Source organism: Girardinichthys multiradiatus, chromosome 18 (genome assembly GCF_021462225.1).
Source record: "Girardinichthys multiradiatus isolate DD_20200921_A chromosome 18, DD_fGirMul_XY1, whole genome shotgun sequence".
Taxonomy (NCBI): Eukaryota; Metazoa; Chordata; class Actinopteri; order Cyprinodontiformes; family Goodeidae; genus Girardinichthys; species Girardinichthys multiradiatus.
The window spans coordinates 19,321,880-19,349,351 of NC_061810.1; the positions used below are offsets into that span (position 1 = coordinate 19,321,880).

A 27,472-nucleotide genomic window follows, 5' to 3' on the forward strand; every position below is an offset into this window, starting at 1 on the left:
AGTGTACCACCCAGACTGTTGCATGCCCAGAGTGAAGCATGGGGGTGGATCAGTGAAGGTTTGGGCTGCCATATCATGGCATTCCTTTGGCCCAATACTTGTGCTAGATGGGCGTGTGACTGCCAAGGACTACTGAACCATTCTTGAGGACCATGTGCATCCAATGGTTCAAACATTGTATCCTGAAGGTGGTGCCGTGTATCAGGATGACAATGCACCAGTACACACAGCAAGACTGGTGAAAGATTGGTTTGATGAACATGAAAGTGAAGTTGAACATCTCCCATGGCCTGCACAGTCACCAGATCTAAATATTATTGAGCCACTTTGGCGTGGGAGCAAGTCAGGAAACGTTTTCCTCCACCAGTATCACGTAGTGACCTGGCCACTATCCTGCAAGAAGAATGGCGTAAAGTCCCTCTGACCACTGTGCAGGACTTGTATATATCATTCCCAAGACGAATTGATGCTGTATTGGCCGCAAAAGGAGGCCCTACACCATGCTAATAAATTATTGTGGTCTAAAACCAGGTGTTTCAGTTTCATTGTCCAAATCCTGTTTATTAATTAATATATTAATTGATTAATGTGGGATTGCATTTTGGAGAATTCTTTGGAGGGAGTGAGCCCCTTTTATAGGTGCTTTCTACATTTACCTCAGGCCTCATTACATGCTTGGCAGCCAGGATAGTAACAAGACATCAGTCTTACAATTGCACCGATCAGCTGATTATGGTGCATATATTTTAATGAAGTATTTGATGTAAACACTTTTTGTGTTTTAGGCACTTGATGCATTTGGACAGGCTAAATTAGGATCGTGACAGAGCTCAGTCAAATATTGGGGAAATCCCTGATACATACTTTAGGCATATTGCTATGCTAATGTTATTGGGTTATATGGTTTGATTCCACAAACCAAGTTGCATTTTCTAAAAGCGCACAGCAACACATACTGTAATGCTGTTTATCCCAAGAATGAACTCATTTATAATGGAACCCACTGACATTAGTGTTGGGGTCATCCATTTTTGTCGCACATTTTGACATGCGCACTCAGCAGACGTCGCAACTCTGACGTCACTGGGAGCATAAACCGGCTGAGATGCAGAGTTTCATTGCCATTTCCCGCGTATCTCACAGGAAAGCGCAATGGAGGCGCATATCTGGAGAGACAAAAGCTCGCAGGCGAACTTCTGCTCCACAAGGCCATTCCCGGAAGAGCTTGAAAGCTGGAAATCTCTCTGATACGAGAAGATCAGAGGATTTATTCGCCGATCGAAGACCACGCCGACACCCGACGCAGGTGAAAACCTACAGAGGCATAGTGAAGGTGATTTAGAATCACCAGTAGTTAATCTAAGGTATTAACTTGTTGCATGCAATACTGATTGAAGTGTTTTATGCTGAGCTGTGTTTTGATTTGCTGCGCAGGCGCTGCTGAATCGTGCTTGGTTAATGTTTTGTCCGGCTGATCCCAAATCAGCTGGGTGTTAGAAGTTGGATTAAAACTTTTCCATTCAAAGCAACTGCGGTCTGTACCTCGTGGTCTGACCACTCTTTATTCCAGTTTTTTGCTAGAGATTTTCCACTGAGTTCCCGCCACAGAGTTTTATGACTCTTTGTTCAAGATTTGGGGCGTTCAGCTGGTTGTGGCTAAAGGGGTGTGGCCCCACCGTTTTATCAGCTGATTGCTGCAATCGAGACATCAGAACACCAGGAGGACTTCCCTTTCCATTTAACCCAAATTACACATTGTCCATAAAACTACTGGTTTGATCTTCATAGACACTAAATGCGCATATATTTTTCTTTTATTATTATTGTTAGGTAGTCATTTTTATTCCCTTTGTGTAGAATAGTGCTTGTTAGTTAGGTGAAGGTTTTTGGACCAGAATAATGGTATATCAGGATTATTTGTCTTCAATAAAACCTCACATATATATAATTAAGAGAAGCGTTTTTGTTTTGTGCAGGAGTGATTTATCTGTTGTTTTTTTTTGTTTTCTTTCTCTTCAAATTATGATTTTAAATTATAATTCTTGATAAATATTAATTAATCAATAATCATAATCCCTCCTCCTTGAACCGCCACCTTAACTTGGTGGAGGGGTTTGAGTGCTCAAATGATCCTAGAGGCTATGTTGTCTGGGGCCTAAATGCCCCTGGTAGGGTCTCCCATTGCAAACAGGCTCTAGGTGATGGGTCAGACAAAGAGCGGTTCAAGAATCCCTCATGAGGATGAAAATATCGAGGCACGTGACGTCGCCCGGTACGGCGGAGCCGGGGTCCCACCCTGAAGCCAGGCCTGGGGTCCGGACTCGCTGGAGAGCGCCTGGTGGCCGGGTTGCTCCTCGCGGGGCCAAGCCCGAACGAGAGATGCGAGGCCATCCCCCAGTGGGCCCACCACCTGCAGGGGGAACCGTGAGGGACCAGTGCAAAGAGGATTGGGTGGTGGACGAAGGTGGAGACCTCAGCGGCCCGATCCCCGGATGCTTAGGCTGGCTCTAGGGACATGGAATGTCACCTCGCTAGGGGGGAAGGAGCCTGAGCTTGTGCGGGAGGTCGAGAGATATCAACTAGAAATAGTCGGGCTCACCTCCATGCACAGCGTGGGCTCTGGAACCCATCTCCTTGAGAGGGGTTGGACTCTCTTCTACTCTGGCCCACGGGGAGAAGTGACGGGCTGGTGTGGGTTTGCTTGTTGCCCACCAGCTCAGTTGTCTCGTGTTGGGGTTTACCCCGGTAGATGAGAGGGTCGTATCCCTGCGCCTTCGGGTTGGGGATAGGTCTCTGACTGTCGTCTCGGCCTATGGGCCGAGCGGTAGTGCGGAGTACCTGGCCTTCTTGGTGGTGTCCCTGTCGGGGGTGCTGGATAGTGCCCCTCCCGGGGACTCCATTATTCTGCTAGGGGACTTCAACGCCCACTTGGGAAACGACAGTGACACCTGGAGAGACGTGATCGGGAGGAATGGCCTCCCCGATCTGAATCCGAGTGGTGTTTTGTTATTGGACTTCTTTGCTAGTCATGGATTGTCCATAATGAACACCATGTTCAAACATAAGGGTGTCCATCAGTGCACTTGGCACCAGGACACCCTAGGCAGGAGGTCAGTGACTGACTTTGTTGTCGTATCATCAGACCTTTGGCCACATGTTTTGGACACTCGGGTGAAGAGAGGGGCTGAGCTGTCCACTGATCACCACCTGGTGGTGAGTTGGAACCGCTGGAGGAGGAGAAAGCCGGACAGACTTGGCAGGCCCAAGCGCATAGTGAGGGTCTGCTGGGAACACCTGGCGGAGCCCTGGGCCAGGGATGTATTCAAATCCCACCTCCGGGAGAGCTTTGACCAGATCCCGGGGGATGTTGGAGACATAGAGTCCGAGTGGACCATGTTCTCTGCATCTATTGTCGATGCTGCTGCCCGTAGCTGCGGCCGTAAGGTCTGCGGTGCCTGTCGCGGCGGCAATCCCAGAACCCGGTGGTGGACACCGGCAGTAAGGGATGCTGTCAAGCTGAAGAAGGAGTCCTATCGGCTCTGGTTGGCTTGTGGGACTCCTGAGGCGGCTGACGGGTACCGTGAGGCCAAGTGTGCTGCGACCCGGGCTGTGGCAGAGGCAAAAACCCGGGCCTGGGAGGAGTTCGGTGAGGCCATGAAGAAGGACTACCGGTTGGCCTCGAAGCGATTCTGGCAAATCGTCCAGAGCCTCAGGAGGGGGAAGCAGTGCTTCGCCAACACTGTTTATAGTGGGAGTGGGAGGCTGCTGACCTCGACTGAGGACATTATCGGGCGGTGGAAGGAGTACTTCGAGGATCTCCTCAATCCTCCCATCACGCATTCCGTGGTGGAAACAGAGGCTGGGGACTCGGGGTTGGACTCTTTCATCACCCAGGCTGAAGTCACCGAGGTGGTTAAAAAGCTCCGTGGTGGCAAGGCTTCGGGGGTGGATGAAATCCGCCCTGAGTACCTCAAATCTCTGGATGTTGTTGGGCTGTCATGGTTGACACGCCTCTTCAACATTGCGTGGCGGTCAGGCGTGTGTTCCAACTACAGGGGGGATCACACTCCTCAGCCTTCCTGGTAAGGCTGACGCCAGGGTATTGGAGAGGAGAGTCCGACCGATAGTCGAACCTCGGCTTCAGGAGGAGCATTGTGGTTTTCGTCCCAGCCGTGGAACACTGGACCAGCTCTATACCCTCTACAGGGTGCTCGAGGGTTCATGGGAGTTTGCCCAACCGGTTCACATGTGTTTTGTTGACCTGGAGAAGGACCTGTGTCCCTCGTGATGCCCTGTGGGGGGTGCTCCAGGTGCATGTTGGACTCCAGCAGGGCTGCCCTTTAGAAATCCTGTCCATAAAAGCTATGAACAGGACCGGTGACAGACGCAGCCAAGGGCCGGAGGGGGTCTGGTTTGGGGACCAGTGGATTTCGTCTCTTCTTTTTGCAGATGATGTGGTCCTGCTGGCCCCCTCTAGCCAAGACCTACAGCATGCGCTGTGGTGTTTCGCAGCCGAGTGTGAAGCGGCTGAGATGAAGATCACCTCCTCCAAGTCCGAGGCCATGGTACTCGACCGAAAAAGGGTGGCTTGTCCTCTTCAGGTTGGAGGGGAGTTCCTGCCTCAAGTGGAGGAGTTTAAGTATCTCGGGGTCTCTTTCACGAGTAGGGGAAAAATGGAGCGGGAGATCGACTGACGGATCGGTGCGGCTGCCATAGTAATGGGGGCACTGTGCTGGTCCGTTGTGGTGAAGAGAGAGCTGAGCCAAAAAGCAAAGCTCTCAATTTACTGGTCGGTCTACGTTCCTACCGTCACCTATGGCCATGAACTTTGGGTCATGACCGAAAGAACGAGATCCCGGATACAAGCGGCGGAAATGAGCATCCTCTGTAGGGTGGCCGGGCACTCCCTTAGAGATAGGGTGAGGAGCTCGGCCATCCGGGAGGGGCTCGGAGTAGAGCTGCTGCTCCTCCACATCGAGAGGAGCCAGTTGAGGTGGCTCGGGCATCGATACCGGATGCCTCCTGGACGCCTTCCTCGGGAGGTGTTCCAGGCATGTCCCACCGGGGGCCCAGGACACGCTGGAGGGACTATGTCTCTCGGCTGGCCTGGGAACGCCTTGGGCTCCACCCGGAGGAGCTGGAGGAGGTGTTTGGTGAGAGGGACGTCTGGGCGTCTCTGCTGAGTCTGCTGCCCCGCGACCCAGTCCCGGATAAGCGGAAGACGACGAGTACGAATAATCATAATCCTTACATTAGTTTACACAACACAGGCTGAACACATATAGTAACCATGTCATTCTGGACAAAAGATCAACCCTATCAAATGTATTGTTTTACTGTACCAGCCTTTTAACACATGGGGGTCAGAGATTTACTTAATGCACATCTAAGCACCACTTCTCGCACATCATTTATCAAAACTCCAGCAAAACATAAGACATCAGGCAAGGATAGACATGTAGATGGATTAACAAACTGTTGATGGGCTGGTCTTTGGGCTTGTCTTCGTTTTGAAACAGGCTGATCCTCAAATTATCCTATTCTTCAAATTAACTGTCAGACCTTACATCTTCATTAACAACCTTCTTCCTTAGCATCATCATCAAAAGCTTTTCTCTCTCCTCTTTCTCTCTTGTGATAAGAAATCCACAATGGCATCGCTATATTTATTGTGTCCCACTCCATATTTCCAGCTGAGATAGAAAATGAGAAAATAAGTATTGGGTCCTGTGAGACAGAGGGTATTATATGAGAATAGGGGATGCAGTTGTTTCAATTTTGCAAGGTTTTTGGAACCTTGTGTGGAAATGGGGCAAAATACAAAACTCAGATTTACACTCACACACACACACACACACACACACACACACACACACACACACACACATGCAGCTTCCCTAACCATAATGGCGAGGTTAAGTACAAAGCATTAGAATAGACATTCTCATTAGATTATGAGTGATGCTTGGCAGTAGCTGCAGTAGTTTAACTTTATGGGACTGTGTATGCTTGTGATCTCTGCAGCTATTACAGAAGCATCTGTAGCAGTGTTTGTCATTAGAGGTATCACCATTTTCATAAATGTGATCAGAGGTGAAATTTTCCATGTAAAAACATTCTAGGAGGAGTGAACCTATTGCCAGTAAACAGTTGTTTATTTTCATTAAATAGTAAACATTGACATAGGATACTTCCTCTTACTTAAATAAATTTATTTTCGGATATTGAATATTTGATTGATTATCAGAAACTGAACACTGAGAAGTCATCCATGTCAACAGCAGTTAGCACCTCGGCTAGCACTGATCATTCAGCAAAAATTTAAAAGTGAATATGCCAATATTTTGCAGCAAAGAATGTGCTCCAAGTTCATATTTAATTACTCAGTAGCCATTCTCTTAAAAAACAACCCTCTTCCTTGAAAAATTTCCTGTGGCCATGTTTTCCATTTCCACTCTGCTTCTCCTATAATTTGTGAACGACGCTTTGGTTGCTCGGAGAATTAAGCAACATGATGTGACGATTTTCCCAAATACATGAAAAGCCACTAAGTTTCACCAAGAGTGTTATCCCCAATTAAAGATGTAAAATTTCATGGAGGGTAGCAGAAGGCCTCTGCATGGCTGATCCTCTCCCTGCAGAAAAATTGTGATGTTTTCATGAATCTTATGAATATTTTAACTTTTGAGGCAATTACATGGGTCTAAATGAGTAGAAGTGTACATCCGCTGAAATAAAATATGCAGGAACTGTGAAAGACATGATGAGTGCCAAACAAGGGGCCTGAGCCTGATGTAAACACCTTTGATACGTATTGTGTTCATTTTTCTTGTGTGTCTGTCTGTTGCCGTGAACACCAATAAATGGTTTTTAAGAACAGTCCAAGTACAGTGTAACACAATGTGGTTAAAAAAGGACTATGGGACCTGTTTTGATTTTTTTTAAAGAAAAATAATACAATGAATTTTTTTAAACCCACTGTCATTGGCCATGGCTCATTTTCTATAAAGAACATAAATTAAAACACCTTCTTAATGTTGGTGACACAGGACCATCCCTCCGCCTCCGCATCATGAACAGGCCGCTGCAAGGACCTGCTGTTAATGTGTGCGTATATGTGTGTGTGTGTGCATTTGGTTGTTCATGAATATTGAGGTGATAATTTAGTTTTTTTACTGTGCGCTGCCTATTTTGGTGTTTTAACTGTATATGTATAAAATATTATAGAATACTTTGGGATTTGCAAGGTTAAGAGATTCACAGCAGATGGGGAAGCCACAGTGGTTCCATCAGGGACCATTGCTCTCTTCAGCTGTTACCATATCCAAATTGCTCATCCTTAATTTGGCCCACCACCGGTCCATCAATATGTTTCCAAATCAAACCATCTCACCTGAACATTAACTCATATGCTAAAGTTTTGACACCCCCCAATACTATAGTCATTATATTGTCAGTATTTGATAAAAATTTAAAGTGATGGAGGATATATATATATATATATATATTCAACTTACATATATTTGCAACTTATGGGGCCTTTAGAAATATTGATACTTACATCATTGCCATCAATGTCAGTTAGGTATTGTAGTTTGTAAGACTATCTTTTAAGGTGAATTACTTAAGAATATGTTGTTCTAAAACCTTGACCTAGACCAATCAGGGATTATGACCACTGACAGGTAAAGTGAATAACACAGATCAGCTCTTTATCATGGTACCTGTTAGTGAGTGGGATATGTTGGGATGCAAGACAATTTTATATTAAAAACTCATGTGTTACAAACAATAAGATTATGCAAGCATAACGATTTAAGATTATTTGTCAAGGGGCAAACTGAGATGGGTAGACGACTGGGTCCAGCATTTCTAAAACTGCAGCTTTTGTGGGATGTTTTTGGTATGCAGTGATTAGTATGTATTTAAACAGTGGTGAACACAAAACAGGGTAATAAGCCAAGGCTTGATTATGCACTTGGGGAGCAAAGGCTGGCTACAGATGAGCAGCTGACTAGCTAATGAGGTTAATGCTGGTTCTGATAGAAAGATGTCACAATACACGGTGCTTTGCAGCTTGTTAAGTATGAGGCTGCATAGCCACAAGCAAAAACAGTTCAGGAATGATTTCAGAGGCACAACAACAAGTTTGAGCTGTTGATATGGCCTCTAAATTCCCCAGATCTCTATTCAGAACAAGCAAATGTGGACAAACGGCTCTGATTGAAGGTGGTCTCTAAACCTATAGGGCTTAAATAATATACTGCTAACATCTTGATGCCATAAGCCACAGCACATGTTCAGAAGTCTAATTGAGTCTAATCTTGAGGGGCAGGACTGTTTTGGCAGCAAATGGTGGTCAGGACAGTGCTCTTAATATCAGCTACTCTAAATATATGCAGACATTTTAGCACAATAATGTTGTGGCAGTCAATTTGCATTAACCCTCAGCCTCTGTTTGAGAGTTCTGCTCAAAATGGACATATCTAAAATGAGTTGAATATATCTCAGGAACTACAAGGTTTATATAAATGGTTCTGGTATCACAATAAAGGTAACACTTCAGGGGAAATTTCAGAGGTCTAAAAAGCAATACTTCAGTTACTGAGGGAGAATAAATGAGTATGGCACACAGCAACAAATAATAATAGTAATTTCTGCCCAGACAATTGCACTTTATAATGTGAATATTCTTTTGGAAGTATGTAATTGCAATCCAAAATATCCAGCAAATCCCTGCACAGAATTTAACCGTTGGCTGTACAAAAATGCATGCACAAAAAGTGAAGCATAGACGTTTTAGGAAGGTATTACCTGATAAAAATCTAGGCAAACCTTATAATTTTGGCATTTTGGCACATGCCATAAAAAAATGTCTGAGGTTTTTTCTTAGGTTCTTATTTTTTCTCACTTATATCTTACCATAGATAAGCATTCCACAATTGTTTAGGGGATTTGTTGGAAAAAAGGAACCGAACATGTATTTACCCATTCAAAAAAAAAAAAAAAACTAATATTTGTCTCAAAATTTAAATTGAATATTTTTAAAAAAGTGAAAATGCAAATGACAACCTGAATCTGTCAAAGTCATAAACACAGGTAGAAAGAAACTGGTGTAGATTTGGTCACAATGCAATAACAAAATGCCACTAAACCTTTCATAATAACAAAACAACATTATACTCACAAGTGTGGTACATCATAATCATCACCATCACTGTAAAATCCCTTGAAGGAAAGAAATATTATAAAATAATTTATACAGTAAAAATATATTCCTCTACTCAAATCGGAAAAAAGATAGGGAAAGGTGCAGGGAAAACAGACACCATGCCTGCATAGAACTAGGGAAGTCAGCATTTACAACAGTTTGAATACGTTTGGGCATAAACTGTATTTAGGTGTATATATCCACAATTTTACACATATTTAGTAACTAGGGCTTTACAGAATTGATTACAGACCTTTCTGATGATGGAATTTCATAATCAGGACTACAATCTAGAGACAGTAAGTCCTACGCCTCGTCTGAGAAGCGTCGAAAGGACGAAGACTGGCTCCACTATAAGCTGCCAACATATCCAGGAACTCCTTAGCAGCAAAAAACTCCTTGTTCTTTCCTGCCAATATTCTCTCAAGAAGTTAAAGTTGACAAAATAAGAGTTGAAGTACAGTGAAAAAATACTCCTCCATGCTCTCTGCACCCTGTGCATATGATCATTCAATAATCCAGTCAGACATTTTAAGTTTCGCAGGGCAACTTCTCAGGAGCCCTTTTGTCAATTTGGATGATTGACATGTCCATCAAACCGTCAGACCCAATAGAATCTGGGGGTGTTTACAAAAATCTTAGAGAATATATTCTGGGTAGATGTGACTATTGTGGACAAAAAAGAATTTGTGAAACATGGTGTGGCCTTTTTTTTCAACATACCTGAATAAAATTGATATTCTGACCCATACTCCTTAACAGTTGTTGGTGGTAATGCACCAGCTGTTTGCCAACCGCCAATAAACCCAAGAAGACCTTAATTATTCTCTCTAAACTGCCCTTAGGTATGAATGGGATTTGCATGGTTTTTGTCCTGTATGTCTCTGTTTTGCCCCGCAATGGACTGGCGACCTGTCCAGGGTGTATCCTGTCTCTCAACCGTAGACTGCTGGAGATAGACACCAGCTTCCCCGTGACCAGTATGCTAGAAGCGGGTATATAAAATGGATGGATGGATGGGTGGGTTATACGTGTTAACTTAAAATGACAACAAAGTTAAAAACTTGGCCTAGTTATGATGCTGACATTTGCACTTAATTGCTGTCTCAAAGTCAGTGCCTTCCTCACTTTTGCAATTAAACAATATCATTATAAACCAAGCAGATATTTCAGATTTACACAGCTACTACATTTTCCCTTGCAACAGTGATGAGGGTCTTGTATGAGGCGCTTGATAAACTCCGCCCTCTGATTCTTTCAACCGCTCGAGATAGGCACCAGGCTACCCAAATGTCAATGTAAGGGACTTAAAATTATGAGACTGCCTAAAAGTGCACATTATGTACACTGTAAACACTTTGCATTTTTAGTAACACCTGTTATTCAGTGTTTTGTTCAGAATATTTTCGTGGATATCAAGAAATATATCAAACAAAATTATAAGTTCTGCACTACTTGTAAATCAGTAAATGTAGAATTAAAAATTATTTCCATTCCCCCCTATTCTGCGCTCTGTCACTACTTGGCTAATGGAACAGCCTATCTTTTTGTCCTGCCTGAGCACAGGCTGATATCTTGAGAACTAGCTTGACATTGTTGATCAGCAGAGCTCCTGGAGCTCATATCTCACCTCTCTGTGGAGTTTGGGCTCTTAATCCCTAGAGCCTAGAGATAGGCTAGTTGCATCTGAGTCACTGCCTGAGCTTGGCTGGACTACATATTGGTGGGGTATGTGTGTGTGTGATTGTGTGTTTATGTGTGTGCATCTTTTTATGGGACCTTAGGCCTGGAATCTGGCCTTCTGGCTAGCAGCAGCTCAATTTGCAGATGTCACTCTGCATCAAGAGGGCTGGATGACTGACATGTTTGTTTATGTATGTTTCAATGTTGTTGCTTTCAGCTACGAGTGCATATAAGTTATGGTGTGTTGCTGGAAATAAGGTTTAAACTGTATATATTTGTGTGTGCTTTTAGATATATAGTATCTGCTACAGGTCATATAAGGATTGTAGAGAGCAGATGGAATCTTCGATTGGGAATAAAGCTGAATGGGGTCAGGCTGTCGGACAGTCTGTTGGTGGCTCTCCCTCTTAATCAAACAAACACAATCATACTCAAGAGCAGAAATTTACACATTGGGATTCAAATGAAATATGAAAGCATACTTGACCCACACAGAGTGCACTGTACCTCCCAAACCCCTGGAAAAAGAGGCACCTTTAGCCCCCAAACCACTACAATGGAAAAAAGCGAGTACAGACAGTGGATGGATGGAGAGTTGGATAGAAGCACATGAAACACAGAAAGGCAGCAGAATATATATATTTTTTAATGGTGCATTTTACAGCTGGAAAAATTGAGTTTATACAAAAATTCAACATGGAAAACTCACCATCACCTCCAGCTTCGTCTAATTACTCCTCCATGTGGCTCTGCTCCACCAATCAGTGTCAAGTTTGCATTTCTCCCCAGCCAATCATCCTTCAAGGCTCCGCTTTAAAAGATCTTCATCCATGGAACCTTCCGTTCTGCAGCTGAACTTTGACCCTCCTCCACCCCATCTCCACCATTTGGCTTCCAAACTCTTTCCAAATCTTCTTAGGCCTCCACTCCACCACCAGGATCGGATCCCAGGGGGAAGACATCTCTAAATCTAACCCTAAGATGTTCATTCAAGCGCATGTCATTCTCAGCATTCACATCTTCCACTGGGGTCCGAGCACCAAAGATATAAATATTCACTAATAAACTTTTCTAATTGCATCCCTGTCTTCTCTTTGTGAGTCTTTCCAGGTTTAAATAAGTATTGAACATATTAATATTTTTCGCTGGAAATACATTTCTATTTGACATATAGACAAGAAACTCCCACCAGATGTCGGAGACAACCCAAGAAATCCACACATACAAAGAAATTAAAACAAGTTAGTCCATATATTAAGTTGTGTCATAAATTAGAATGGTACATGAAATGAGTATTACCCAGATGAACAAAATGAGGGGGAAAAAAAAACAAAGAAAGCCAAGAAAATGGCAGAAATCTGTTCGGCTGCTTCAGTCCTGATGGCCTATAGAAAGTTATCTTGTTATTATTTAGCCGACTGGCACAAGTTTAGTAGCAGGACAGGTAGAGACATTGGGGAGTTTACAGACTCAGTTGTGGGATTGATTACAAAGGTTGTGGATGACATTATACTGAGCAGGAGTTTCACAACTTTTTTCAACCAGAAACTATGGGTGGATAAATCGATTCACGATGCCCTGCAGTCTTGCACTGCTGCCTCTCAATTTGGTTTTATCTCTGGAAACATGCATGAATAAAAGTCTACCTTCTACACAGTACATAGAGCAGTGAAGGATGCATAACGCCACTACGGCCAGATATTAAAGCGTCAGGTCTAATACCAGGGGACTGTGGCAGGGCTGTGACGTACCATCACAGACTATAAAGATAGACACATACCTTCTGGGAGTGCTGATGGCTCAGCAGCTGACAAACTTCAGGTTGCTGCCAAATGTGTGGCTGCCGGCTTCATTCTCAAAAGTAGAGGAAAGGACATTCCCTGTGATGGAGTGATGGTGTCTGAAACTGTAAATACCAGAAATGCAGTTGGAACAGATGGTATTAGTGTACGTGTCCTCAAGTCTGCGCAGATAAGCTGGCACCATTGACTAAAGAGATTTTCAACCTCTCTCTAAAACACCTTCCCACCTGCAGAAAGAAGTTTACATTAGTCCCTATTCTGAAGAAACCATATCCTAAAACTCCAAATGATTATAACCCCATAACCCTGATGGCTCAGATTCTAATGTCATTATTAAATTTGCTGATGATACCGCACTTGTAGGACTGATATATCACAACAAGACAGTCTACAGGAGAGAGGCCTCACACCTAAAGGCCTAGTGTTGAGATAACCATCTCCTGTTGAACATCAACATGAAAAAACAGCAAAGGCACATCTGTCTAATCTCTGTTAGCAGCTCTGAGGTGGAAAGTGTGGATAGCTTTAGGTATATGGGAGTGTCCGTCTCACAGGAACTGTCTTGGTCATGGCAACATCAGCACAATTGTGAAGAAGGCCACACAGTGCCTCCTCAGATGATTGAGTAACTTCAAGCTCCATCCTAATGTGTTGACAGGTTTTTACACAAGTACTACCCGGAGCATCCTATGTCATGTAATGTAATTCATTCAAGCGCATGTCATTCTCAGCATTCACGTCTTCCACTGGGGTCTGAGCACCAAAGATATAAACATTCACTAATAAACTTTTCTAATTGCATCCCTGTCTTCTCTTTGTGAGTCTTTCAGGTTTAAATAAGTATTGAACACACAGTGCCTCCTCAGATGATTGAGTAACTTCAAGCTCCAAGTATTGAACATACTTATACAAATACTATACAAATTCACCACTTTGGAAGGAGAGGAGCCAGTTGAGGTGGCTCGGGCATCTATACCGGATGCCTCCTGGACGCCTTCCTCGGGAGGTGTTCCAGGCACGTCCCACCGGAAGGAGGCCCAGGGGACGGCCCAGGACACGCTGGAGGGACTATGTCTCTCGGCTGGCCTGGGAACGCCTTGGGCTCCCCCTGGAGGAACTGGAAGAGGTGTCTGGAGAGAGGGACGTCTGGGCGTCTCTGCTGAGTCTGCTGCCCCCGCGGCCTGGTCCCGGATAAAGCGGAAGACGACGAGTACGAGTACGACCCACTTATTGCCCCATTTCCACTGGCCCATTTTAGCCAGTGTGGCTTTACACCACTTGGTTTCGCTCTACTCTGTATGGTATCAGTTGTGTTTCCACTGACCCGCCAATGGCTGAAGCTATGGTGGGTGAAGTACCGCCATGAGTGAGAGCGCTGTGTTGCTAGCGTAACTGTGTTACATTGTCACATTAATGTAATCTGTGTGAAATGATAAAAAATACATAGAAAATAAAAACCAAAACAAACTAAATAATAATAACATTTGAATTAGTGTATATGCAAGAATGTCCTTGTGTGTTTTTTATGTCTAAAATGATCCACTGGGATAATTATCTGGTCCACAGCCCAGCCAGAAATTATAAAATAGGGCTCAGAGGTTCTGATGTGTGGGGTGTGTGGCAGGAGAAGCAAAGAGGAGATGCTGCTGTCTGGACTGGTGAAGCTGGTGAAGGTCTAAAGTTTGCCTATAGTTACAAATTTGGGCATTGTGAAGAATGTTTGGTCTTATCCATGGCAATAATGAAGACAAGGACTTAAAAGCGCAAAACCGCAGACTTTTTTCCTTTGAAGTTAGTTTTAGGTTGAATATTGCATATTCGTGCACCACGGATTCAGCGGGCTCATCCTCCCGTTTGATCCGATACAAGCAGTTTGAATACGGCAGCTGCTCTCTGCCGGCTCCCTCCTCCTGCAGACACTGGTTCGCTAAAGGATCGTTAATAAATGTTTGAACCAAATATGTGATTTGGGGGAAATGTTTGTGCCTCTGAACAGCTGATTTTATGTGTGATCAGCTGATTTAGGATGTTATTAAATACATCGCTTTGGCTGCGTGTAATTCAGAACGATTGTCCTTTTCGTTTTTGTCAGCCTTCAGGCATGGTTTATGATCTGTAAATGGTAAAATTACATGTATGACCTGCTCCGGCCACTGTGGTCCTTAATATTACTGTAGTTGCTCTTGAGTTTTATTAACTTTTCCCTGCACTGTCTCAACAAAAACCTTTCTCCTCCTCCCACTGCCAATCAGTGAACAGCAGTCTGTTCATGTCAAATGTAGTCCCTATTCAGCCCGGTCATACCTGCTCAGGAGCTGGGACCAAAAAAGTAGGTATTGGGATGAAAAAAACAGTAATGGAAACGCTCGCAAACCGAGCCGAGTGGAGTCGAGTAGGGCCAAATTGAGCCTGTGGGAAAAGGTGGCATAATTTGCTCACTCTTTTACCTTATTAATCCCTCCACTCTCTTTTTTTTTTCTCACCCTTAATGTAAAATTACTTTTATATAGTTACACACATACATCTTATCTGCACTACAGGGGATGGATGGCATGTGTTGGACCTAGTTAATAGATGATTTATCAGGTTAGCAGTCTATGCTGCCATCAAACACCATCATTATGATGGCCTCATCTGTTTGAATTCATGTTTTTACTCTTCAAAACTGATTCACAAGCAGTAATAAAACATTTTCAAAGTGCAGAATGAAGTGAACATCTCAGACTTTGCATTAACATGTTACTTTCATACTCAGGTATATTGTATATGATTATTTGTTTATGTAGATCTTGTATTAGGCTTACTGCTTTCAGTAAAAATGCCTCCATGTGAAAAGAGCAAGTTGTGATAAAAAAATATCCAAGGGGCACTATGGATGCACTATGTAAAATGTTTTTTGTTTTTTTTATGTTGTTATTTCAAATAAAATCAATAACTCTGATTTGGATAGGTTTATCAGGACTTTTGTGTTTGTGTTTAAATTGTGAGCTGAGTGGAGCTTCTGAATTTTCTACTTTTCAAATCCCCTTAGTAATTAAATCTCTATCTTGTCATTTTGTAACTTATTCCTTTTTTTTTTTTTTACCATATATAGAAGGTATGATTTGACATGATCCACCAGCAGCTGGATTTAGGCTGCATCTGGGTCCCTGATCCAGCAAATTTAATGGCTTTTCTTTTTGATCCAGATCACAAAAAGTTCTAAAAGGCAAGAGGAAAATTACAAAAAGAAATGATAAAATAAGCCCAAGATTAGAGTTAAATTTATTTTTAGATAATTGTTTTTCATAAAGCATTAACATTCTATCTACACCTTGATGATAGAATAAAATAAAGTTATTTGAAGGTGTGCAGATGCATTGCGGACTCTCTCAACTGCAGGAATCATTCTTATTCCTACTGTTATCATTATGAACCTAAGCAGGTCATCTGTACTTTTCCTTGTCTTAGGGGGGAAAGCCGGCTTTAATTCTGGGGACTGTCTGCTTATTTAGTTTGATGTCTGTTGCCCTGACATCTGCTTTCTGCACCTCTCATCCATTTTCCTTTCAGAGGTAATCAGTGGTAAAAAGTAGCACCAACTTTCTGATACCATTCCATCAAAAACATGCACCTGAATCTCAGTTAATTTGACTGACCAAAGAAAACCTAAATTGCTCAAATGTGGTAGATAAGAAGTGTATATACTAGTATAAACTGTTCACACTGTTTAGCTTAAATACTAATTCTGCATTTTCTTTTCATTTTGTTAATGTCTAAAAGTTAAAATATACTTTTATTTTAACAGTTAAGCTCACCTAAACAACCTAATGTACACTTGATTTAGTCTGTTGCATCAACTGTCAGTGAAATTCTACAGGCTTGTGTCTGTCCGAAAACAAATCTGGATGGTCAATTTTTAGGCAAAGAGAGTAAAATTCCCCTTTTCCTCTTGACAGCAAACATACCAGTCATACAATGTATTATAAATTAATTTGCTATAGGATTTGATTAGATTGGGACAAGAAAGCTCAGCTTTTAAGCTTTATTATTGTTTTATTTTTTTAAATACCTGCACCCATAAATATTCCAGTGCTGCAACTTTAAGATGTGTCCCTGGTTCAACACACCTGAATCAAATGGCTTTTTGCCTCTTCAGCATGCAGTCAAGTTCTGCTAATGACCTAATTATTTAATTCAGGTGTGGTAAAGCAAAGCTGCATCTAAAACTTGTAGGACACCTGCCCTCAAGGACTGATGTTTGACACTTACTCCGTAGACAATAATGTCCTGGGCAGGAAGCCATACAACACATATCAGAAACCGCCACTGCTCTTTATGAAGTATTTGATGAAACAAGGTGGATTTACACACTACTAACACTGTTTATTTACTCCCCATGTGCTTGTCTGTTTCCTCCATGTCCTCTGGCTTCCTTACATATAGTCCAAAAACATGACTGTTAGGTCAATTGGTCACTCTAAGTTTTCCTTAGGTATTGGTGTGTTTGTGCATGGTTGTTTGTCCTTTATGTTTCTGTGTTGCCCTGTGGTGAACTGCCGAACTGTCCAGGGTGTTCCCCACCTCTCACTTAATGACTGCTGGAGATAGATACCAGCCCCCCTGCGACCCTGCAAAGAAAATAGGATATACATTATAGAAGGATTGTAAAGCATCACTGCTGAATTTAAAAATTAAGAATGTAATGAAAAGAAAAAAAAAAGTTACCTGCTTTTGGGTATAGATATGTTTTCAATGTTGTTTGTCTCTAGAGAAAAGGATAATAGTTTTAGCCCAAAATTACATCATAAAACCACATTTGTGTCCATAAAAGGAACCTCTCTTGACATCAGTTTAGTAGCTTACTGCCAAATGAGACCTCTGAAGTCAGCTCCAGCCATTGGCCACTGCTGACTTCACTATGCTGCCAGTGGCCCAGCTGTTTCACCCAGACAAACACCTAAGAGCTGCGAGAGGCTGCCAACAGGCTGCAGCAGCTGCCCAACTCTAACCATCTGATGAACAGCACAGCTGGCACTGTCTATTCGTCTTATAATGCCTGTAAACAAATTATTTTTTACATCGAGCACTCCTTGTAGGTTGTACTTTGAACAAAGAATATATGTAGATAATATTTTGAGGACTGACATATTTAAAGAAATATTATACTTAACTAGTTCAGAAATTCCAAAGATAGAACTTTTGCCTGGAGTGTGAGGCTGAGGAAGTGCAACTTATCATATATCGATTTGAATAAACACCTGGGTTTTGTATTCACATAACACTAATCATTTGGGCTAATTTAGTAGTATGTCATGACCATTTAAAGTCTCATCTTTTTCCTTCCAGTCGTTAGAACCCCAAAACCTACCTCTGCCTTGTGCTTCAAGAAAAGACATTAAAAAAATGATCATGCCAGTCTATGTCAAGTCATTTTATATAGGAAAATCTCAAACATTTCATACATCAGTTCAGGCAAGCAAAGCAAATGTACTAAATAGTATGCATTTACCTGCAATAATCTAACTTTCTCTTAACTATCCAAATTAATCTTCCCACCTCTGTGTCTGCTTTTTGAGTTCGACCTCTGATCATGATGGTTTTAGGTATGTGCATTATGGGAGTGCATGGGCTTAGTGGTTATGTAACAGTTTTGAGACACAATCCCATGGCAAGGTGAAAATTGTTGACAAAGGTTTTCCTAAGTGTTTTTTATTGTGCGTTTCAATGACTGACCATGACACTTTCCTGACCTTAAAAAACTAATTTCATTGCATAATCTTAAACAAATACTAAAAGTAATTGTCTTGTAAAGTAATATGAATGAATGAAGTAAGACATGAAAATAAATTGAATAAAACGCACAGTCTAGGTTTGTTCCTTCTAATTTATTAAGCAGTTTGTGCTACTGAGTGATAAGCCAGCAGTCTACAATGCATTTTCCCATTTGGTTTTATACAGAAGTTACCTGTGCTTATGTTTTTGCTATAAAATTGTTGTACATAAAAATGTACCCTTTGTGTCAGAAAGTGAATTTAAAGTAAATATCCTAAAAAATGAACATGTTACAACAGGTGAGTAGGTGGCCACTTGGTGGTTAGTTATGTTGACCATCACATACTGGAAAGAAGGCTGATCAGACTACACCTCTCAGCATTCATTGCAGTACCAGGATTCTGCTGACGTCACAGACCGAGGTTATATATGGACCCAACCGACATCACTGTTATTGCCAGGCCAGGCACATCCACCATAAGTGGATTTATTAATTTGCTAGCAAGTGCACATTTTCCCTTGTTGGGTATTATTTAGTCAACTCAGAGGTAAGAACGATACAGTCATAGTTACTTGCAGCAAGGGTAGCCCACTTTGCAGTGAAACTACGAAGTTTTGACACCCTATCTCTTTATTTATATACACAATTCAACAGACAGTTCAGACAGGGTGTATGTGTGTGAGAAAGAAAGGAGGCTGGTTCACACAGAGATAACAATAATTCACACACACAGGGAGGAAGGCATAGTGCAGGTACCTTGCAACACAAAGTTTTTACATGAGTGATAACAAGTTTTTGCACCCATCCAACATCCCTCAAAACCTTTGAAGAAGGGGCTTAAGCATAGCTTTAAGATCTAGCTGTATGCGTACCTGGCAGTTGTCTTTCTTATTTATTATCCAAAATTTGGAAAGGGTATACAGCGTAAAAAATACACCTTTTTAATACAGTGTTAAAGCTAGATATTTGCATAAACTGTATAAATAGACAGAAAACCGCTTCTCCCTATTTTGTGACATTAAATCTGACTAAATTTTTCCTGTTATAGGTCCAAAATTATTTACCCAAATTCTGTATTTTCAGTAAATATTGGTTTAAGAGTGAGATTATTTTTTTAACCTTTTTTACAAGTTTACATACACTTAGATTACAATCCCTTTAAACAGTCTGGGAAAGCTTAGATGACAATGCTATGGCTTTGTAAGCTTCTCATTAGGTAATTCATAACATTTGAGTCAAATCAAGGCATACCTATGAATTAAATTTAACATTTCAATCACAACGGTTACCTATGCAACATCATAAAAAAACTAAACTGAAATTAACAAAGATATTAAGAAGATAATTGTGGACCTCCACAAGGCGGGTGCTTCCTTGGGTTAAATTTCCAGATAAACATGGCGCCCTTAGGAATCTGGAAATTTAACCCAAGGTGGGTGCTTTCTTGGGTAAAATTCTAAATTCCTAAGGGCGCCATGTTTATCTGTTCAAACAATTATATTTAACACCGTAAAACTGTCCGGCCATCATCCAGTGGAGGAAGAAGACGTATTCTTTGTCCTAGAGATGAAGGCCGTTGGATGTGTTTGGGATGTGCATATTAACGACAGAAGAAAGGAAAAAATGTGAAGATGCTGGCTGAAGATGGTAAGAAAGTGTCATTCTCCACAGGCTCAAAGCTACTTGGTGTTAAAAGGGAGTTTTTCCTCTCCGCTGTAGCTACATGCATGCTCAGTATGAGGGATTGCTGGAAAATCAACACCAGTGACTGTCCACTGTCTCTACATGCTCATCCGGGAGGAGGGAATGCTGCAAGTCACTGACTGGATGCAATCTGCTGGGTTTCCTTAGATAGAAAAACTTTTTATCCAATTTGAATAAAAAGCTAACTCCGACTGTACTGTTCAATTGTTAGTATTAATTGGAATGTATGTACCTGACTGTTGTGAAGTGCCTTGAGACAACATGTGTTGTGAATTGGCGCTATATAAATAAAACTGAATTGAATTGAATTGATGAAAAATCCATTACTCCTTAAGCAACATAAAAAGCCAGATTACAGTTGGCAAACGCCAACTCTGATGAAGCTAAAACTAAAGCGTTTGCCATTATTGACCTTGTTATATTTGGAGGAGAAAGAGTAAAGCCTGGCAACCTGAAAACATCATCTCAACTGTGAAAAAATAAAAAATATATTAGCAATAATGTGCAGCTCTGAATGGTGCTCTTTGACTGTTCTCTGTATATAAAATAAAAATTCTTAAAATATAAACAACAACCACGGCCTCCTGTCCCCTTGTTGTTACTCATTATTTGATAGACTTCCCACCAATGTCAATCTAATGTGCCATAAACTGAACCTCCCAATTGATGTACCACAATCAGCTTACTGTAGAATTGGATGCTTTGAATCAGATGCTAACTTCAGGTTTGTGTTTTCCTTGTACAAGTTAGCAGCTAAGTAGCTGTTGGACAGTATTTCCATTTTTTCCGTTTTTACCAGAAAATGTGTTGTAAACAGAGCCCAAGTCTCCTTTATTTGGTCAGGGTTAGTTTCCATCATGTGCTCTGTTTAGTGTATAGAGAAATAAGTTGGCCACTGGAAATGGTTTGCTGGTTTTAATTGATTATATGATCACTTACTTGAATAGACTCTTATCCCTGTAGCTTTAGTAATGTGGCTCTGGTATTCTCATGTGCTTTGGTAATTTCGCATGTGGTCTTCTGTGTATGTGCTTACATCAGTTGTGATACACATGTGTGTTTTGGTTTGTTAAGGTGTGTAAATGTCAGCCTGTCTGAGCAGGTGTGTTGTGACAGACAGGTGTGACATTTAACTTACGTTTTTATACTAGAAACTCGATCTATCTTTGTCACATACACACACACACACACATTCATGTTTTACTATCTTTATGAGGAGTTTTCAGTTACTTCCATTGACATCCATTCATTTTCCTTGATTTCTAGGGCTTAACCCTTAGCCTAACCCTAGCAATAACCATAACTGAATTTGACATAAAGTTTTTAATGGGAGATTTGACTGACAGAGTTTTAGCTTTTATTGATTGGAATTCTGGTTGTTTTTTTTTTATTTGTTTAATTTACAGAAGTATTTAAAAAAGTTATGGTAAATGGTTAAATTGATTAGTTTACCAATTGTTATGTACTGTAGCAATATATTAGAGTAAAAACACTTATGAATTAATATGTTTTCATTGAGATGCAGTTAAAAACTATTTTTTGCTTTGTTTATTTGCAAGGTTTTCAACCTGCTGATACTGCTGATGCTACTGATGCTGATGATTCTAGGTCTGCATTTATCATCTTTAAATTAAATTAATAAATATGATAAAAAGAGTTGAACTAATGTCTGCTTCCTTCTCGATCCTCTCAAGTTGGATCAGCATTAGTGTATAAAGACTTGACACTGGTTAAAACTGTTATACAGTTCCCTACCAGCATGTATCAAGACAAATAACAAAATATCTTCCAGTTTCTGTCTTCAGAGGGGCACCAGGAAGGGATGCCCACTTTCCCCCTGATTATTTGCTATTTTATTGAATGACTAGCGGCAGCAATCAGGCAAACTAAAGATGTTAAAGGCATAACATGCAGGAATATTGAACATAAAATCAGTCTTTATGCAGATGATGTATTACTTTTTCTCCAGCATTCACACACATCTCTCTCTCAGGTAATTGGACTGATAAATTCTTCTTCAGGGGTTTCATATTATTCTATAAATTATTGAAAATCTACAGTTCTTCCAGTTTGTTCTTTCCGCAATTCCCTTAATACACAACTGCAGTAAGGGAATATTACATATTTGGGTATTAAAGTTTTGTCTAGATTGGCAGATTTAAAAAAACTGAACCACGACCAGCTTTTAAAAACGGTGGAAGATGATATTGCCAGATGGAAATCTCTACCCATATCACTCATGGGAAGGGTTGCTTCAATAAAAATGTCAAAAATCTGATGAAGAATCATCTGACTGGACTTTAGATCTCTTGACTCCTCCATATATTTCTTTGGAAAGATAAACCCCCACGCATTAGCTGAAAATGCTACAGAAGACCAATGATAAAGGAGGACTAGATCTGCGAAACTTTCATTGTTACTTCTTTCTTAGCCAATTGGCTAAAATATACTGCTCAAAAAAATAAAGGGAACACTTAAACAACACAATATAACTCCAAGTAAATCAAACTTCTCTGAAATCAAACTGTCCACTTAGGAAGCAACACTGATTGACAATCAATTTCACATGCTGTTGTGCAAATGGAATAGACAACAGGGGGAAATCTTTGGCGATTAGCAAGACACACTCAATAAAGGAGTGGTTGTGCAGGTGGGGACTACAGACCACTTCTCAGTACCTATGTTTTCTGGCTGATGTTTTGGTCACTTTTGAATGTTGGTGGTGCTTTCTCACTCGTGGTAGCATGAGACGGACTCTACAACTCACACAAGTGGCTCAGGTAGGGCAGCTCATCCAGGATGGCACATCAATGCGAGCTGTGGAAAGAAGGTTTGCTATGTCTGTCAGCATAGTGTCCAGAGCCAGGAGGTGCTACCAGGAGACAGGCCAGTACACCAGGAGACGTGGAGGAGGCCGTAGGAGGACACCAACCCAGCAGCAGGACCGCTACCTCCGCCTTTGTGCAAGGAGGAACAGGAGGAGCACTGCCAGAGTCCTGCAAAATGACCTCCAGCAGGCCACAAATGTGGTTGTGTCTGCACAAACGGTTAGAAACCGACTCCATGAGGATGGTATGAGGGCCCGACGTCCACAAATGGGGGTTGTGCTCACAGCCCAACACCGTGCAGGATGCTTGGCATTTGCCAGAGAACACCAGGAGTGGCAAATTCGCCACTGGCACCCCGTGCTCTTCACAGATGAAAGCAAGTTCACACTGAGCACATGTGACAGACATGACAGAGTCTGGAGACACCGTGGAGAGCGATATGCTGCCTGCAACATCCTTCAGCATGACTGGTTTGGCAGTTGGTCAGAAATGGTGTGGGGTGGCATTTCTTTGGAGGGCTGCACGGCCCTCCATGTGCTCGCCAGAGGTAGCCTGACTGCCATTAGGTACCAAGATGAGATCCTCAGACCCCTTGTGAGACCATTTGCTGGTCCGGTTGGCCCTGGGTTCCTCCTAATGCAGGACAATGCTAGACCTCATGTGGCTGGAGTGTGTCTGCAGTTCCTGCAAGATGAAGACATTGAAGCTATGAACTGGCCCACCCGTTCCCCAGACTTGAATCCGATTGAACACATCTGGGACATCATGTCTCGCTCCATCCACCACAGACTGTCCAGGAGTTGGCGGATGCTTTAGTCCAGGTCTGGGAGGAGATCCCTCAGGAGACCATTTGCCATCTCATCAGGAGCATGCCCAGGCGTTGTAGGGAGGTCATACAGGCACGTGGAGGCCACAAACAATGAGCCTCATTTTGACTTGATTTAAGGACATTACATCAAAGTTGGATCAGCCTGTAGTGTGTTTTTCCACTTTAACTATGTATGTGACTCCAAATTCAGGCCTCCATTGGTTAATCAATTTGATTTCCATTGATTTTGTGTGATTTTGTTGTCAGCACGTTCAACTTTGTAAAGAACAAAGTATTCAATGAGAATATTTCATTCATTCAGATCTAGGATGTGTTATTTGAGTGTTCCCTTTATTTTTCTGAGCAGTGTACATCTCAAAATGGTGAAAACACAGTCCTCTAGATGAACCCTGGCTTGAGATAGAACAGCTTAAATATAAAACGACATGTATGCTTTAAAAGCCTCAATATCAGTGTTACTCCCGTCAGTCACCACAAGGACAAGTTCTTTTTGTACAGATGGTTTATTCCAAGCTCACCAACAGGATCACCCAGCGTTGCCATCGTGAGAACTTATAAACAAAAATTGCATTTAGAACACCACAATTCCTAAACAGTAACCAATATTTACTTTCTTATACATCCAGTGAATTTAGACATCTTGTAACATACCTTACAATAACACCGTGACTAGTACCCATTGATTTTACAAACCTAAAATGTCTGTTTCATTACATTACATGGAAACTCAAATTAACAGAGACACCTTGAACGCACCTCATTGCCTGCTGTAACCAAACGGGACAAATACAATCAACTTCGGCGCTGCAGTTCACACTTCTCAACGAGCAGATTAAAATGTTGACTCAACATATAACTTATCCATAATATTTGACGAGTCCTTTCTACAAATTATTAATTAAGAAGACAGCGATGAGATACAGAAACCCACGCTGAGCATGGTCGTTTCTTGCTTGTGTCACACTCTAAAAACGTCCGGACTGAACATTACTTCCGCTCCACTGAGTTCTGTATTAAATACGTTAACTTAAAGGAACATTACAAATATTTGTTGTAAACATACACAGTAAAGCATTAAGAAATTCACTGTCAGTAACACTCCCACCAATCACTTGTGATTTGTGCATGAAATTAAACCATTATAAGGCATAACAAATCACATTTGAGAATAAAGAACAAATAGTGGGGAGGAAGTGTGAAAAGTATTTATCCATCAGCTTCTAGTAAAGTTACTGTCTTCTGAATGGGCCTTTCAAGATAGGAAGGTTTTGTGGTCCGCTTTCCCTTATTATCCAAAGTTGAATCACTGATCAACAGCCTGATGCTTCTCACTAGTCCGTCCTTCCCTGGATATACATCAGTGACTCTTGCCATTTTCCACTAATTACGTTGTGCAGAATCATCCTTAAGTAGTACAATATCGTTGACCTTTGCATTTCTTTTCTCCTTGTTCCATTTTTGCCTGTTCTGAAGATTTAACAAATATTCCTTCTGTAATAATTGTCACTTTCTCAGAAAGACCAATAAAAATATTCTTCGATTAAGGAAGTAATGGTCATGTGATGGTCTACTCAAACTTCAGAAAGACTGCTATCTTGGGGTCTCAAGTGTGACAATTGAAAGTTCAAAAAGTAAAACTTACAAAGTCATTACACGCAGTGATACAGTTCAAGCTGTTATATTGGTCAATGATGATTATTATGCATTACAGCTGATGAAAACCCAAAAAGTCACTTTCTCAGAAAGACCAATAAAAATATTCTTTGATTAAGGAAGTGATGGTCATGTGATGGTCTACTCAAACTTCAGAAAGACTGCTGCTTGGCAGCTGTCCAGCAGAGTTTGAACCACAAAAGTTTAGTGATAAAGAAGCTGGCTGTTCATAGTATGCTGTATCCAGGCATTACAGTATAATTGACTGTTGAGTAGAAGAAAAATGTGTGGTAGAAAATAATGCCAAGTAATGCATATAACCACAGCTTTGAGATAATTTCATTCAAGAATTTGGGGGAGATTAATAGGGCATAGACTGCGCCTGGAGTCAGTGTTTGAGGAGCCACTATACACACATGTATCCAGGATATGGGATTCAACTTTCGCATTCATTGTGTAAGACACCCATTAACAAGAGAAGCCAGAAGGCTATCACTTGGGCAAACAAGATAAAAGAATTGAACTGTTGGTTAGGGCTCAGAAGTCCTCTATCAGATAAGAGGAAATGTGCATTTCCTTTGGTAATCAATGTCCCATGATGGACTGGTGAAGTAGTTAATATACAAAAAATCTAAGTAGCTTGAGGTCCAGTGTAAGGCTTCCATAGTAAGACATGATGTGGAGAGCCAATTATCAGCTGATGTTGGTGAAGTCCAATTACAGCTCAGCCATCTGCCAGAAAATTTTAGAACCATTTATTCTTCACTATTCTTCCGCTCCAGTGAAACTTAAGACAGTCTCCTGCTGTTAAAAGTACTTGTCTGGCAAAACCAAATTTTGAGTGCATATACTGTACATTAATATAATTTTCAATAGGCTGACCTGTTTTTTATAGAATACTCAAATTGTCTGACAAACTGAATTTTGGATGTTCGTTAGGTGTAAGCAAACACTTCAAACATATTACTATGTGTATAATGCTTTAACATTGGCCACATGAAAGTTTGATTACCCTGTAAATACAGCATTTTAGAGTGGAACCACTTTGTGTCACTTAATGGTTAAAAAATATTTCTTACCCCTTTTTCTGGTGACTCGACAATTATTTCCGGGACCCAAACAAACTCCATTAAACTGTTGTTTTAACCTGTTAAAGCGTCTTTGTGGTTGAAACTTGCTATTATATTTGTCCTCCATGTCTCTAAGCCTGCTCCTATCAGGGAGCTAATTTTCTAGTGATTCTCTCAGTTATTCTCTCACTTCACACACACACGTTCACACACTCTGGCCAACCAGGCGGTACAGCGTCGTTTCCTGGTCCACATGAGACCTTATTTCGTTATCTCTCACACACCAAAGCTTATTCACAGCAGAGTTTATTCAATGAGCTATGGTCTGTTGGCTTAACATGTACCAGTCAAAGTCCGTCAGTGTAATGTGTCCCACGTCAGCTCCGTCAGGTCAGTTATCGACTCACATACATTCACACTGGCCAGTTGATGTTACACTTTTATATTTATACAGCTGTTTACTCAAAAAGGAGCCAGCAGCTTTTAATTTTTTTCTGAAGGAAAAATTAGAGAGCTATCGAAATTCAAGACCCCCTCCCGGCTGCGCTTTTGGTTCTTTAAGAGAACCGCAGGACCTTTAAACCATGCTGAGGATGCGCATCTATCTCTGCGTGTTTACTCATAAGGACGTAAGCAGCTTTAAGGACTTTTAAGAAGTCCAAGGAGCTATTGAAACCTAACATTTCCCCTCTGCAGTATCTTTCGGACATCTTTAACGAGGTCCTGGACCCGACAGACCTTACCCGAGTTTTTTCGTGCCTCATTCAGGGAGGTCGCTTTTATATCGCGTGAGAGGGAAAACTATCTTCCCTTGCATGCAATAAAGAAACTTCAAACCTACTTCCCTTAGATTTTAGCTATCTTTTAGAAGAGTGTACCTTCCTTCCCGGGCTGACACCGTTAAAGTTGCACTGTTTATTAACACGTCTTATCACTT

The 27,472-nt window shown here is 41.5% G+C and overlaps 1 long non-coding RNA gene across 1 annotated transcript in view; it reads right to left on the reverse strand.

Annotated features, from left to right (window-relative positions):
* LOC124883727 overlaps positions 1-26,748 on the reverse strand; it is a 32,726-nt gene extending 5,978 nt beyond the window's left edge. Inside the window, exons 1-4 of the long non-coding RNA XR_007042298.1 lie at positions 26,545-26,748; positions 17,404-17,443; positions 15,782-17,306; positions 12,675-12,800 (exon numbers count right to left, since the gene is read on the reverse strand). This is a non-coding gene — a long non-coding RNA (uncharacterized LOC124883727). The remainder of the gene's footprint in view (positions 1-12,674; positions 12,801-15,781; positions 17,307-17,403; positions 17,444-26,544) is intronic.
* Between the last annotated feature and the right edge of the window lie 724 nt (positions 26,749-27,472).